We start from the raw sequence: 14194 nt of genomic DNA, 5'->3' as shown, positions 1-14194 counted from the left end.
CCACTCAGGAGGCCACCGACTTGACCTCATCTTCTCCAGTCACGGTTTAATACATGTGGACGACATTCTGCCCATGAGCTGGACAGATCACGCTCTTATCAAATTCCACATTACCAGCAAAAAAACTTCAAAGCCGAATAATAGCGCCCCATCAGAATTTTACTATAGAGACTGGAAAGCTCTGGAAAAACTGAGCTCCACTACTTCCGTCTTCAACGTAGAAGATAGCTTCTCCCCCATTCAACCCGGTTGAAGACAACTATAGAGCCTTCTGTAAGAGGATAGTATCCTCTACGGACTCTATTGCTCCACTAAAAAGATGTAAGCCTAAAGGTAGAGCACCAGCCCCATGGTACAACGACTCCCTGAAAACTCTCAAACTAGTCTGCAAACAGGCCGAGAGGAAGTGGAGACAAGGTTACCATGACTCTAACAAAATTATCTGGAAAAACAAGCTCCTAGAATACAAATCTGCCATCACGGAGAGCAAATCCACCTATTACTGCTCCACCATAGTCAACGCCGCAAACAGTTCCAAAAGCATCTTCCAGATCCTTGACAACCTTATCCACCCTGACTGTGCCAAGAAAATCATCCCCCCATCACAGACCCTTTGCAACAATCTCGCACAGTTCTTCACGAACAAAATTGAGACAATCATTCAGAACCTTTCAACCCCTCCATTACAAGATAGTTCAAATTCCCCCGGAGTCGCCACTAACAACCTGGATCCACTAAGCCCAGGACACCTACCAAGGGAATGTTTACATGCTATCCCCCTATCCCCGAAGTAGACTTCGAGAGACTGGCACACGGAATCACTTCTGGGTCCCCCCCTTGACCCACTGCCCCCTAAAACCTGGAAAGCGTGCGGAATTGAACTATTCCACACCCTCCGTAGGACCTGCAATCAATCTCTGTGCTGTGGATTTGTCCCCACCCCTGGAAGCAAGCACTTATCACCCCGCTGCTGAAAAAACCCTCCTTGAACCCCGAGTGCCTTTCCAACTTTCGACCTATATCGCTTCTACCCTTTCCAGTGAAAGTGGTGGAACGCTGGGTTAGCTCCTGTCTCTCGACACATCTTGAGCAGAATCAGATCCTGGATGACTTCCAATTTGGTTTTCGCCCAGCCCATGGTACCGAAACGGCTGTGCTTACAGCCATGGAAGAACTTCGGATGCGTGCAGACAGAGGCCATGCAGTGGCATTGATCTTACTGGACCTGTCTGCCGCATTCGATACGGTTAACCATGGGATTCTGCTGAAAAGGCTCAGAGAGGCAGGGGTTGACGGCACCGCCCTGCTTTGGTTCCATTCATACCTGAGGGATAGGAAACAGGCTGTGTCCCTCCCCCCTTTTCAATCCACCTTCTCTCCAGTGCTTCACGGTGTACCCCAGGGCTCGTCCATCAGCCCGATCCTTTTTAACGTTTACCTAAAACCACTGGTCACCTTAATCAAATCCCACAAATTGAAAACTGTAAACTACGCGGATGACACCCAGCTCATCCTATCCTGGGAGGGGGAAGACTCAATCCCTATGGAATCGTTCCATGACTGTTTAAGAGACACAGCCGGCTGGCTGCACTCGAATTCTTTGCAATTCAATTCCTCCAAAACCGAGGTTCTATTCTGCTCTGGGAGCCGGATTCCTCGTCTGTTTCCTACTGAATTCTGGCCCCCGGAAAATCTAGAAAAACCACAGCCGGTCACTAATGTCCGCAACCTGGGGGTCATGCTAAACAACAACCTTAGCATGCAAACGCAGGTAACCAAAACAGTCTCTACCTGCTCGGCCCTATTGCATTCTCTACGTAAAATCATGCCACTACTCCCCACCCAGGCCTGAGCACTAATAGTCAGGTGTACTATCCTCAGTCGCCTTGACTATTGTAATGCTCTTTTACTCGAGTCCCCAGCCATTCTTCTGGACAGACTCCAAAGAGTCCAGTCGGCCGCTGCCAAACTGGCCCTTGGTTGGACCAGGAGATCTTCGGCCACAGCAGCCCTAGCCGAACTACATTGGCTACCTCTGAAGCAGCGAATAGCTTTTAAAGCACTCTGCCTTGTATTCAAGGCACTACACGGAACGGGTCCCAGATCCCTACAAAAAATGTTCTCTTGGTACACCCCCACTAGAACTCTCCGATCCACCTCAGCATGCCTTGTGTTGGTACCCAGATTTAACAAGGTTAGGACCGGGGGAAGATCCTTCAGAGTGGCCGCCGCCAAACTATGGAACAGTCTGCCGGTCGACATTCGCCAAACTCCACAACTCCTGCCATTCAGAAAACGAATTAAAACTTGGCTCTTCCCCAAGTCCGCTCACTTCTAATTCCTTTTTAGCCTCCCGTCTCTATCTACCTTAGGAGTAAGCTCATCAGCGCCAGGATACCTGTTAGGTGACAGCTGCGCTTTACAAGTGTTTTAAATAAATAAAATAAAATGTTGACTCAGGGTAATTTGAAAGTAGCAGCACCCCGCTTAGGAATGGCATGACGCTTTGGAGCTTCTTCAATGACATTTAGGAGGAATGAGTCCAAATATGGGATATGGAGATTGAATTAGGATAATTACTCAGAGGTTCACTTTATTATAATGTTTTGATATACACATGAATTTATTTAAGATTGTTGTAAGATGTACGTTTTGATTTAGGGATACTAAAGTCTGTCCCCAATATTTATTATGCACGTTTTAGGAACTCCTGTTTAATGAAATCTAAAAGTGCCTGAGAATTGGTCCAGGACATTATACATGAAGGAACTCAATTGAGATTAGGTGAGTCCTACTACTATCACACGTAGGAGGTTGAATGTACAGTAATGTTATGAGATGGTTAACACACACAGTTTTGGTCAAATTCAATGTGATTTGTTGAAGTCTGAAAAGATTATTGAAGTATCTATTGGGATGATCAAATATAATGATTATGATAAGCTATTGATTATGAATCATTGTCTCTTTTAAAGGATGAAATCATGGATATAGGACATAATCATACTACAGTATTCATATTTTATATTAACGTAAATTTATCTTAATTCATTGAATATTATGTACTGAATAAAATGAAATAATACTGTGTTGAAAAAGGCCCCTCCATCAATGTATATAGAACATATTACATTTTCTATTAATGGAAACAGGTTTGATATGGAGTGATATAATAAAATGACTGTTAAGATGATGCTGAGAGGAGGTGGGTAACAATAGACATAGGGAGTTGTTTTGTAAAATGTGCTTTGTGTGTCCTTTTACAGCCCTGATGAAGTCCCTTACGGGGGCGAAACGTGTTGGCTGGGCTAACATTGTTTACTTTTAAATAGAAATGAAGAATAAGGAGAATTTATATATTTTTAAAATTGATAAGATCCAAGTTTTTGTATTGAATGGCCTAGACTCCAGGACAATGCCTCAGCATCATGGACTTCTGAATTGTTTGCTGTTTTGTTGATAAACAAATATTGATTGACATTGACTTATTGAATGTTTTCCTGTTGAGGGATTATTTAAAAGCATTTCATTTTATTTACCACTGCTGCCAGAGCAGGTTCTGTTTCAGCTCCTTCTGCCTCAATTTTTTATTATCCGCACATATCCCTCACCAATGAGACTACGCAAAATATACTGACCAGACTACACAATTGCCTAGATGTGGGGTGGGGCGGGGGTGGTGCTGATTTTCTACTCATGCTGTGAGCTGCACCTCAATGACACTCTATTGGAAACACATTACCCAGCGTCTAAGCGAGGTGACCAATATAAAAAAATTAAACACGGTCAGGCACTGCCTAGTATACACCCTACTCTGCCCTAGTGAGGGCAAGATACACTATAGGTTCTCGTTTCAATGAGGCAGGTGGCCATATGGTGGTTATCTCCCACAGTACCCACACATCTACAGTGGGTTAAAGATATGGTGGAATGGGCTCTTGCTGAAGAAAGATGAATGCTAGACGTCAGAAGGCTGAGGAGGATTTGTTTTCGAATGGGCAAGTATGCTGCAGGAACTGCTTGCAATTTCTGATGGAGAAAACTCAGAAAATAGTACAGACACACCCACAATTTGATATGGCGCCCACATTGTGCCTAAACTGTGTTCCTGAGAGTATGAACTGGGAGGTCCACTGCGGGTCGCCGGTTCCCTGCCAACAGAATGCTGACCCGTGGCCTAAGTTGGGGGGGGGGGCGATAGGTGGGTGAGTGTGGAAGGGAGAGCAGGAATGTGAATTTACATACTCCACCAGGTACCAAAGGCGGCCCTGATGGCACACTTCAAACACCTCGCCAGTACAGATTACAAAAGATTCCTCCTACGCAAGGCCCAAAAAGGTCCAGTGGGGTGTGTGGACGTTGTCTATGTATCACTTGGTGGAGAAGTGTGGCGCCGCGGCCAGGGCGACTGACGCTGGAATCTGGGGACCACGGTTCGATCCCCGGCTCCGGCGGCAGGTTAGCCCAGCACCATGTGACTCTGGGCAATAGCTCGCTTAATCTTCCCGACGGCCCCCAGCGCCTAGAGACCCTTACGGGTGATTGTGCGCTTTACAAATGTGGACTTACTTGGAGAACCAGCGAGTACATGCACCCTCCCTGCCGAGTAAGATGAAATAAGGGTGCAGTTTATCCAAGGCTGTGCTTCAGCCGAGCTCCGGGAAGAAATCTTGCAAGCTCCTGGAAAGTCCATAAAAGACATCCTCACAAAGGCTTGCTCCAAAGAGCTGTCTATGACACTTGCATTCCACATGGAAGCGGCGCTACAATGACCAGTCTATCATCCTACAATGACCTGACTATCATCCTGAGGGCCCCGACTAGGAAGGAGGACAGAATAACGCTCAAAACTTTTAGCAAGATCTCTCGCTGGTGGAGTGGACCCTTTCAGCACACTGGAGAATGCCCTGCATTGGGAAAGAAGTGCTCATCTTGCGGAAAGCTGAACCATTTCTCTAAAGTGTGCTAGTCTACTCCAGTACAGCGGACCGGACAAAAGAAAGCCACAAACTCTCTTGAGCACCGATCAGAAACATTAGAGGGCAGCAACATGGGCTCAATGACCAAGAAGGCACCATCCATATTGTCCAAGCATTGAGCTAGTTTGTAGCAAAGCTAGGACGACCCTTAAGTGCTGCATACAAGTGGAAGGATAGTTGATGACAGCCCTCATTGAGAGAGGGGCGTCGATCAATAATATGGTGCAGGAACTGTACAAGACTTTGACAGATAAACCCAAACTCTGACCCACCAGAATCAGAGTATATTTTATGCATTTGGAAACAATACACACCTTCCCCTAGCTGGGATGGTAACAGGTACAACGGACACCAAGAGCACTACATGCATGTCAAAGTGTATGTCACCAGAGGAGGGGCAGGCATGTTGCTGAGCTGCCAGATGGCAGAGAATCTTGAACTGGTACAGTTCTCTCTTAGCATACATATGACTGTGTTTCAACACCCTGCGCATGCTCCGAAAGATCTTCCGATGGATCCCCACCGAAACCAGGAAGATGGTCACCCAGGCACTCGTCACCAGCCGATTGGACTACGGGAACACCCTCTATGCGGAAACCACTGCCAAACTACAGAAAAGACTCCAGCGCATACAGAACGCCTCCTCACGACTCGTCCTGAACATCCCCCGCCACAACCACATCTCCGCCCACCTGAGAGACCTGCACTGGCTCCCCATCAGCAAAAGGATCACGTTCAGACTCCTCACCCACGCACACAAGGCTCTCCAAGACCTGGGCCCCAAGTACCTCAACAACCGCCTCACCTTCTACACGCCCACCCGCCAGCCACGCCCTCGCCACCGTACCACGCATTCGCAGAACCACCGCGGGAGGAAGATCCTTCTCCTTCCTAGCGGCCAAGACATGGAACTCCCTCCCCATCCACCTACGGCTGACCCAGGATCATCTCTCCTTCAGGAAGCAATTCAAGACCTGGCTCTTCAAGCAGTAGCGGACCCCTCCCCCCCCCAAGCGCCTTGAGACTCCTCCGGGTGAGTAGCGCGCTATAGAAATTGTTTGATTGATTGAGACTCTATTTGAGGACTACTCACTCCAGTTCCAAGGCATTGAATGTCTAAAACGGATAAAGGTGCACCTCTATATCGACCAATTCAGCCAGCCACTCTGTGCCACTGGAAACGGGCTTCCATCTTCAACTGAAAGTGTAAAACAAACTCTAGTAACTGAAAGAGTTGGATATAATTGACAGTTGACAAACTAAGATGGACCTGAGGTCAGGGTACCATCAAATACAATCGGCGTCAGAATCACTCCATGTCACCCCTTTCTCAACCCACAATGGACTAAGGTGCTACAAATGCATCTCAAGCGCGGCAGAGGTGTTCCCAGAAATCATAAATGGCGTGTTAGCAGGCTTTCCAGGGATAATGAAAATCAGCGAAGACATCCTGGTACACTTCCCCGACCATGGGTAAACACCTCCCTCAAAAACAACCTGTATTCAGCAGACACCTAGGCAGTGGACTGATGCTCCAACAAGAGAAATGTAAGTTCCTCAAACAAGCAATCCATTTTTGGGGTACAAATTCTCGGCTGCAGGAGTAGTAGCTGACTCGGCAAAAGTCTGTGACATTTAATCTGCAGTAGCTCCCACCTCAGTGACGGGTGTTTAGAGTTTCCTAGGCATGTTTACTTACTGTGAACATTTCACTCAAAATCTAATCACCTTGACAGCACCTCTGTATGAGCTCACTAAAACCTCCACACTACAGACCTGGGTTCCAAAACAAGAACAAGTCTTTCAAGACACCTAAACAAACTCTGTCTGACGACACAACGTGGGCCTACTTTGATCCCCGGAAGGATTAGGAGTTGTCCGTGGACACCAGCACCCACAGCCCACAGGACTGATGGGTGGTGTTTGTCCCAAAAAGAAGAATGTGGTGAGTGGTCCCAGTAGCATTTGCAAGCAGTGCACCCACGCCCTCCGAACAGCGATATTCTCATATAGAAAAAGAGCAAAAGCCTTTCACTATACGTGCAGACATTTACATCTATATCTGTATGGACAATCATTCACTATGCACTGTACATACAGAGCACACCCCCATAATTGCCCTACTCCCGGGGTCAGCCTCAAAACCCCCTCTCGCATAGAAAAGTGGTTATTACAGTTATAAGAGTATCAGTTCACTGGAGTACAAGGCCAAATCCTGCAGATTATCTGTCAAGGCATGCCAGACCAGCCACGAAAGAGGTGGAGGATGCCGTGTTTGACATGGAGGTGTATTTTCGCATGATCATGGAATGGTCACAGCCCATCCTGATATCTCATGAGGAAATCATTGAAGCTACCTCATTCGATAACTGCCTGCAGCTAGCAATGGCTGCAGTAATCTAGAAACTGGAAAAACCCTCACTCTCAATTAAGCTTTTGGAACAGAAGAGGCAAAACAAGTGCTAACATCCCCTATATTGTGTGCCATTAGCTGGCTGCCACCAACGAGTTACCTCCTGCAGGGATACCATCTGGTAACACTGTGATGCCTGACCCAGTGAGTAGCGCTGTTAGCCCACAGCTCCTACCAATGAATGGTAAAAGTATAGAGTCGACTTTGGAGTAAACAGTGGTTCCCCGGCTTGATGAACTAGTAGAGCAGTCCGTCAGAAGATATGTACTATGTTGGTTAAGAGCAAGCCTAGTTACCCCACTCTGTCATCACGAAGAACTACCAGCAAACCCCTGGCACCAGGCGAGCGCCGATTTTGGCAATATACCTGACAGATGGCTAATTTTTGTAAGCATTGATGACCATTCTAAATATCTCGAGGTGGAAATTATGCTGTCAACAGGGGCTGGGAATGTTATCGCAAAACAAGGCAAAATCATGGCAACCCATGGTCTTATTCAGGAGCTGTGCACCAACAATGAGCCTCAATTTAATGGGCAAGATTTTACAGAGTATTTCCACTCTGGCTGTCCCAGACAATGGAAGATCACTCCCCAATGGCCCCCAAGCCGATGAAAAAATCGAACGTTTCATGAGGACCCTCCGAAGTTATACGCTTAGCTAAGGCTTCTCAAAAAGGAGCCATTCGTATGTGAATATATGCTGGCTCCCCACACGACCTCCAGGGTAGCCTCCTATGTGTTGGCCTAGGTTATAAAGTAGTGGGCACCATCCTACATCACCCTGAGTGGGGTGGGCAAATGCCAGTCCTGCTGAAAAACCAGTAATTTCAATATCGAACCAATCAAAATGCACAAGCCAGCCAGTGAAGAAGAGCCAGTTTCCCTCATCTGCGAGAGGGTTATCAAGTCCTGCTAAAGGACCACCCCTCTGAGAGCAAATTCCAGCCACCATTCAAACCCGGCCTGTGGACAGTCACCAGGGGTTGAGGCACCATGGTGTTTGCCCGTAAAAGACCTGAGGTTGTCACAAGGAACGTTTCATTCTTCAAGAATTTCTGGGGCTTGCAAGGTAACCGGCTTCATGAAAAAGGTTCGAGGATAATCAAGGAGAGGATTATGGAGAAGAGTCTAGACCCCCCGTGAGGGTACTTCCTCCAGGGGACCCAGGTTTGTCAGAACTACAAGAGATGACTTAAGGTGGTTGTCAAGAGTCAGGAAGATGACAAGGCAACCCCCTTGGAGTCCCAGAGTAAACAAGGAGATACCCCCAGGTACAATCTGTGGTTGGACCCCAGACCATCCCAACTGTACTGATACTTTGTAGCCAAGGAAGCACGTATGGCCCCAGCCGTTTAACCACAAACTTAGCTAGAACATATACAGTTGTGTTAAAATGTTTGCTTGTGCTTTATTTACAGTTGAGGAGGAATGTATTGTCCAAGGAGAAAACTATTGTCCAAGGAGAAAACTATTGTGACCCCGGGGTGTGTGGTGAGCTATCCACTTCATCCTGTGTTTGCTGCATCAGATGGTGTGGTCCAGCATTACTTTAGAATCATTAATAAAGAGCCTGGGAGCCAGGTGTGGGCAGGCAGACAACCACCAAAACCATTGTTATTGTTTCTTTACAGGCTATGGGCATTCACACACACACAAGCGCCAAGGTTGACACTACACCTGCATGCAGTGTGTATGATGCCATAGTGGAGTAAGGGTTATTTGGTATGCAGTTTTCATACTTACAGAGCATATGTGTTTTGTGAACAAGCATCTTGTCTGGGGCAAACAACTTGCTTCAGGCCATCTTGATCTTAAGTGGAGATCTTGACTCGCCTCTATCTCTAGTCCGAAATTCCACGACCTTGTGCAGAATATTCTCACTGTCTGAAGTACAGCACCCTTGCTTGGAAGAAAACACCTGCACATTTGTCCAACTGTCCTGGCTCCATGGGTAGTTGTAGTAGCACTCCTGTTTGTGGAAGCTCAGGGCACCTCCGTGTGACTGTCCTCAAAAGTGTCCAGGAACTTTTCAAATTCTTTATGTTCATCATATTCCGTTGTTCTGCTGTCTAGGGTGATGATCATAGTGGCTGGATCTTCAAAGCCTAATTTGAAGTCCAAGCACTTCGGACATGGGCACAGGAACCAACTAAAATGCCACCTCTTTGCACTGGTGTCTTGACAGAAGACTACCCATATGCGAATCGCTGCGTCATTGAGAAGGAAATGTCCCTTATTCTTCTGGGGGCCTGTTGTATGGTTCAGGCATGATGTGGCAAAGTAGACTTTCTAGTACTGAGCATAGTTTTGATTGCGTCTCGGGCGGGTTTGATGAGCTCTTTGGATTTCCAGTAGTTTTTAAAATGTAATGCCCCGGGGTTGTGGTATGAAAGTCACCACGAAGGCAAGTATATCTTCCTTCTCCACCTCCTCTAGAATACCATAGATTCTGACATTTTTTCAGACTGAAGGAGTCTTACAAGTCTATTACTTCTCCAGTCACCGTTTTGCTTGTCCCTGCTGTGGGTCGGTATCCTCCTCTCTGCTTTGTACATTCTCTGTTATGCAGCATCCAGGCAGAAGTGAAATGAGCCAAGATCAGGCCATATAGATTTCACCTCCTTCAATATTTATGTGACTTTTGATTCAATTTTCCATATAGCTAAGATAATATTCATAAGCTCTTTCATCAGGGTGGCAGGTGTGATGCCTAGAGACTCTGACTTGATTGTAGATGAAAAGTGCCTTTTGCCCACTGTGCCTCTAAGAAAAGTAGCTGTCTTGATGGCTTCGGGGCAGATGTGCACTCCTGCTAAGACCAAGGAAGAGTTAAAACAGCACAAGAGTGGCCCCTAAGATTAGCCCCCAGTGTCCACAACATGTGTGGCCCTGTACCTGCTACCCTGTGAAACCAGCTTGGCTATGACCCTGTGCAGGTCTGGTGGCTTAGTGGACGAATGCATCCACTGCAGGGGCCTGTGTTTGACCTCATGGTCACAGGTTCAAATCCCGGCGGGTCCACTCAGCCTTTCATCAATTTGAGGTCGAAAAAATGAGTACCATTCAGTTGAGTAATAATAAGCATCTGTTATTCAGTGCCTTGAGACCCCCGGGTGATAAGTGCGCTTTACAAATACAAGTGTTATGTCATGTTATGCTCATGACACTCATCAGTGGCAGCGCAAATAGGTCACAGAACCATATAGCCTGGGTGAAAAGGACATCAGTATAGTATGGGCCGCTTTGGGCATCACTTCGTGACTTTGGTTCTCTCACACAGGAACCATGCAGCAAGTCTAGAGGCCGACTGGTCAGAGGCGGGGACTGCTTGGTGGTACATTGATCCGCGCTTTGCTGATAAGCAATACAAAAGGGGATGATGGACAGAGCGTTTGAGCAAATCAAACACTCACCCCCAGTCAACTGATCTAGGTTTAATCCATCACCATTCTTTAGCCCACTCAGCCACCCCAATTCAGACATGGCTATATGCAAATCAGTCTGACCCTGTGCCTCATGGGAACAGTCCAGCCTGAACTGCCAAGCCATGTCTTCCATGGACCGGAAACAAGCATCCTGGGACCGGTTTTGGATTCATAATCCTCATCAGCCAGGCTATCTTGAATCCAGTGGCCAAGTGAGCAAGGGACTCACGTCTGAGCATACCCTGCCACACTTAGGGCGAACAAAGCGATACAAAAGGGGATGATGGACGGAGCGTTTGAGCAAATCAAACACTCCCCCCCAGTCAACTGATCTGGGTTTAATCCATCACCATTCTTTGCATATGGCCATGTCTGAACTGGGGTGGCGGAGTGAGCTAAAGAACGGTGATGGATTAAACCCAGATCAGTTGACTGGGGGTGAGTGTTTGTATTGTCAACCCTCCGTCCATCACCACCTTTGGTTTTTCTTTGTTCGCCCTAAGTTGGCAGGGTATGCTCAGACGTGAGTCCCTTGCTCACTTTGCCACTGGAGTCAAGCAAGCCCGGCTGAAGACGGCTGTAATGCCAGAAACCGGTCCTGGGAAGCTTGATTCCGGTCCAGGGAAGACATGGCTTGGCAGTTCGGGCTGGACTGTTCCCATGAGGCACAGGGTCAGACTGATTTGCATATGGCCATGTCTGAACTGGGGTGGCGGAGTGAGCTAAAGAACGGTGATGGATTAAACCCAGATCAATTGACTGGGGGTGAGTGTTTGTATTGTCAACGCTCCGTCCATCACCACCTTTGGTTTTTCTTTGTTGATAAGCCAGCATAATTGTAAAACCTGTTACCTGGAAGTGTTAGTAAAAGCAAGTGGTCGTCCCCGGCCTAGCCCATTTGAGGAGCCCATCACCAGTGATACGAACTGTTTCTCACCTTATAAAAAACTCTTGCTTTTTACGTCTGCTCCCCGGTCCACCGCAGCTTCTTCTGTTTGTGTGGAGGGAGTCTCGATGCTATACTTTCCCTCACTTCCACCTGGACAGTGACGGTCGCCATCTTTGAGGGGAGACGGTCTAGTCTTTCCACAAGACCTCTGTCTCCAAGCTTAAAAGCAGAAAATGGCGCTGATGCCAAAGGCAAGCCAGTCTGCGCCCAACCACGTCCAGAACGTGTCCAGCGACAGCCATGCTGCAGGTTTGCATATAAATAAAGTGTTTACATCAAACTTTCTTAAACAGCTGAACACAAAAAAACCTTGTGGACATTTTCTGGAGGCAGATAAAATCAGGGGCCCTGTTGCGTGCTGGAAATGCCAAACACAGATACCAACGGTCGCATTTAATCAGACCAGGATAAAAAGGGTGTTTGATTAATGCACACTCCTTAGTGAAACATGCGTTGGACATCAGAGAGTTAATCATACATAATGAGTTAGACTTTCTATACATTACGAAAACTTGGTTAACAGAGGACAGCAATCCGGATATTGTAGCAGCCCTGCCCCCCAACTTTACTATCTGTAGGAAACACCAAGAGACTGCTGGGGGGGCTGGGGGTGGGGGCTGGGGGTAGGGGGGTGGGGGGGAAAGAAGAGTGGCCATTATCCATAGAGACATGCTCCAATGGAAGACTTTTTTAGCCTTCATGAACTCAAAGGAGCAGAAAGTCTGGGTTTCTGCTGTACCATTAATGGAGCATCCTCATTCTCGAAATATTAGTTTACCGTCCCCCAGGCAATTGAAAGACCTTTCTGGACACACTAGGGGACACCCTTAGTCAAGCCCTAGTTAGATATGCTAATCTTACCTTGTTAGGAGATATTAACCTACATCTTGAATGTAGTAACAATCCGAGTGCAATGACCTTCCTGGAATCAACTACTTCATTGGGCATGAAGCAATTAGTGCAATGCCGACACATAGAACAGGACACACGATAGATGTAGTGTGTTCCAATCTTACCTCGATTCAGGTAGAGGATCATCTCCCGCAGGCCTGGTCTGCTCATTATTGTATTCAACTGACCATCCCCACGCCTAAGTTAGAACAGGTAGCCAAAAACAGGACCACCGAGCCACCAGGACGTAAATGGCATCTGCTTTCCGACAACCCCAGCTTACCAACAATTGCACAAAATAAGATACCTATTCTAACAGGTGATCCAGTAGAAGATTCTCACCGCTTCCATAACTGGATGACAACTGTAATTGAGGAAATAAGTCCCTTAAAGCCTCCCACCAGAAAGGGCCATAGGGAAATACATAATGACCCATGGTTTACGAATGAGCTAGCGCAGCAACATCTGTACAGCAAACTGTAGGAGAGTAGGGTCTGCTTTCCTATGGTCACCCCATTTTTTGCTTTTTGCTTCACTGGTTTTCGAGTTAATGTGGCTGTGGGCCTGCTAATCAGACCCACAGCCCTGCTGTCCTCTCTCTAAATTTCACACCATGTACTTTAGGTACATCACCAATTGGGATTTGGGTCACTCTTGTTAGTCCCTGTACAGTACTATAGGTACCCAGGGCATAGGTGCACCCAAGGCCTACCAGGGGCTGCAGCATATCTTATGCCACCCCTGACTGGCCATCCAAACTAACACAACTGGCTGATCACTCAGCTGGGGCAAGGTCGTGTAATCACCCCTTGCTTAGGTATGGTATTCCTATACCTACCCTTACATATAGACACATATGCACCTATAAGTCACTCCTATGGCAGGCCATAACAATCCTGTAGGCAGAGTGCTTGGTTTTATGTGAGATGGCGCTCTAGCATGAGCTAAGCCTGTCTGCAGCTTTCAGAACCATGTCCTTATAGCTGTCTATGATATAGCCATACCATATACTCTTAAGTGCATTATAATCCTCGCGGTTATTGCTAACTTTGGTTTGGCTTTATCAAAACATGTCGTGTAAGGTGTCATACGCTTTGGAATACTACCCCCTCGCCAGTTCTGGCGACGGTGGTAGCATTCCACCCTTCTAGAGGGAGAAGACATGTTGTTCCTACTAATCCCGGTTAAAGTTAACCAGAGCCTCAGCATCACAAAATGGATGCTGCTGCCACAGACATAAGTCTGACCTCCTGCTGCTGGGAGTCCTTCCAGCGAGGGAGGCTTGGACAATAGGTTTCCGGTCTTGGGAGGTGCTAGCACCACCCCAGACAGGCTATAGTGTATTGGGGCAGGGAGGGCTGAATGAAATGAGACACTGCCTGGGGCACACAAGGTGTCCCATGCATAGTCCAGTTCAAGCCGGTGCTGGGGCACTCCAGCCCCAGCTCTGGCGCGAAACTGGACAAAGGGAAAGGGGTGTAACCACCCCCTTCCTGGGTCCCACCCATAGGAGGGACCTAGCAGGTATTCCAGCC

At 47.3% G+C, this 14194-nt stretch overlaps 1 protein-coding gene across 1 annotated transcript in view; it reads left to right on the top strand.

The window, feature by feature from the left end:
• Nucleotides 1-14194, top strand: part of LOC144770751 (uncharacterized) — a 53910-nt gene that overhangs the window by 11698 nt on the left and 28018 nt on the right. The window contains exon 2 of the mRNA XM_078655497.1: nucleotides 2705-2784. The gene's annotated coding sequence lies outside the window, so the exon portion shown is untranslated. The remainder of the gene's footprint in view (nucleotides 1-2704; nucleotides 2785-14194) is intronic.

This window comes from Lissotriton helveticus, chromosome 7 (genome assembly GCF_964261635.1).
Source record: "Lissotriton helveticus chromosome 7, aLisHel1.1, whole genome shotgun sequence".
Taxonomy (NCBI): Eukaryota; Metazoa; Chordata; class Amphibia; order Caudata; family Salamandridae; genus Lissotriton; species Lissotriton helveticus.
The sequence above is the reverse complement of the archived record's forward strand: the minus strand, read 5'-3'. Positions and strand labels throughout refer to the sequence as shown.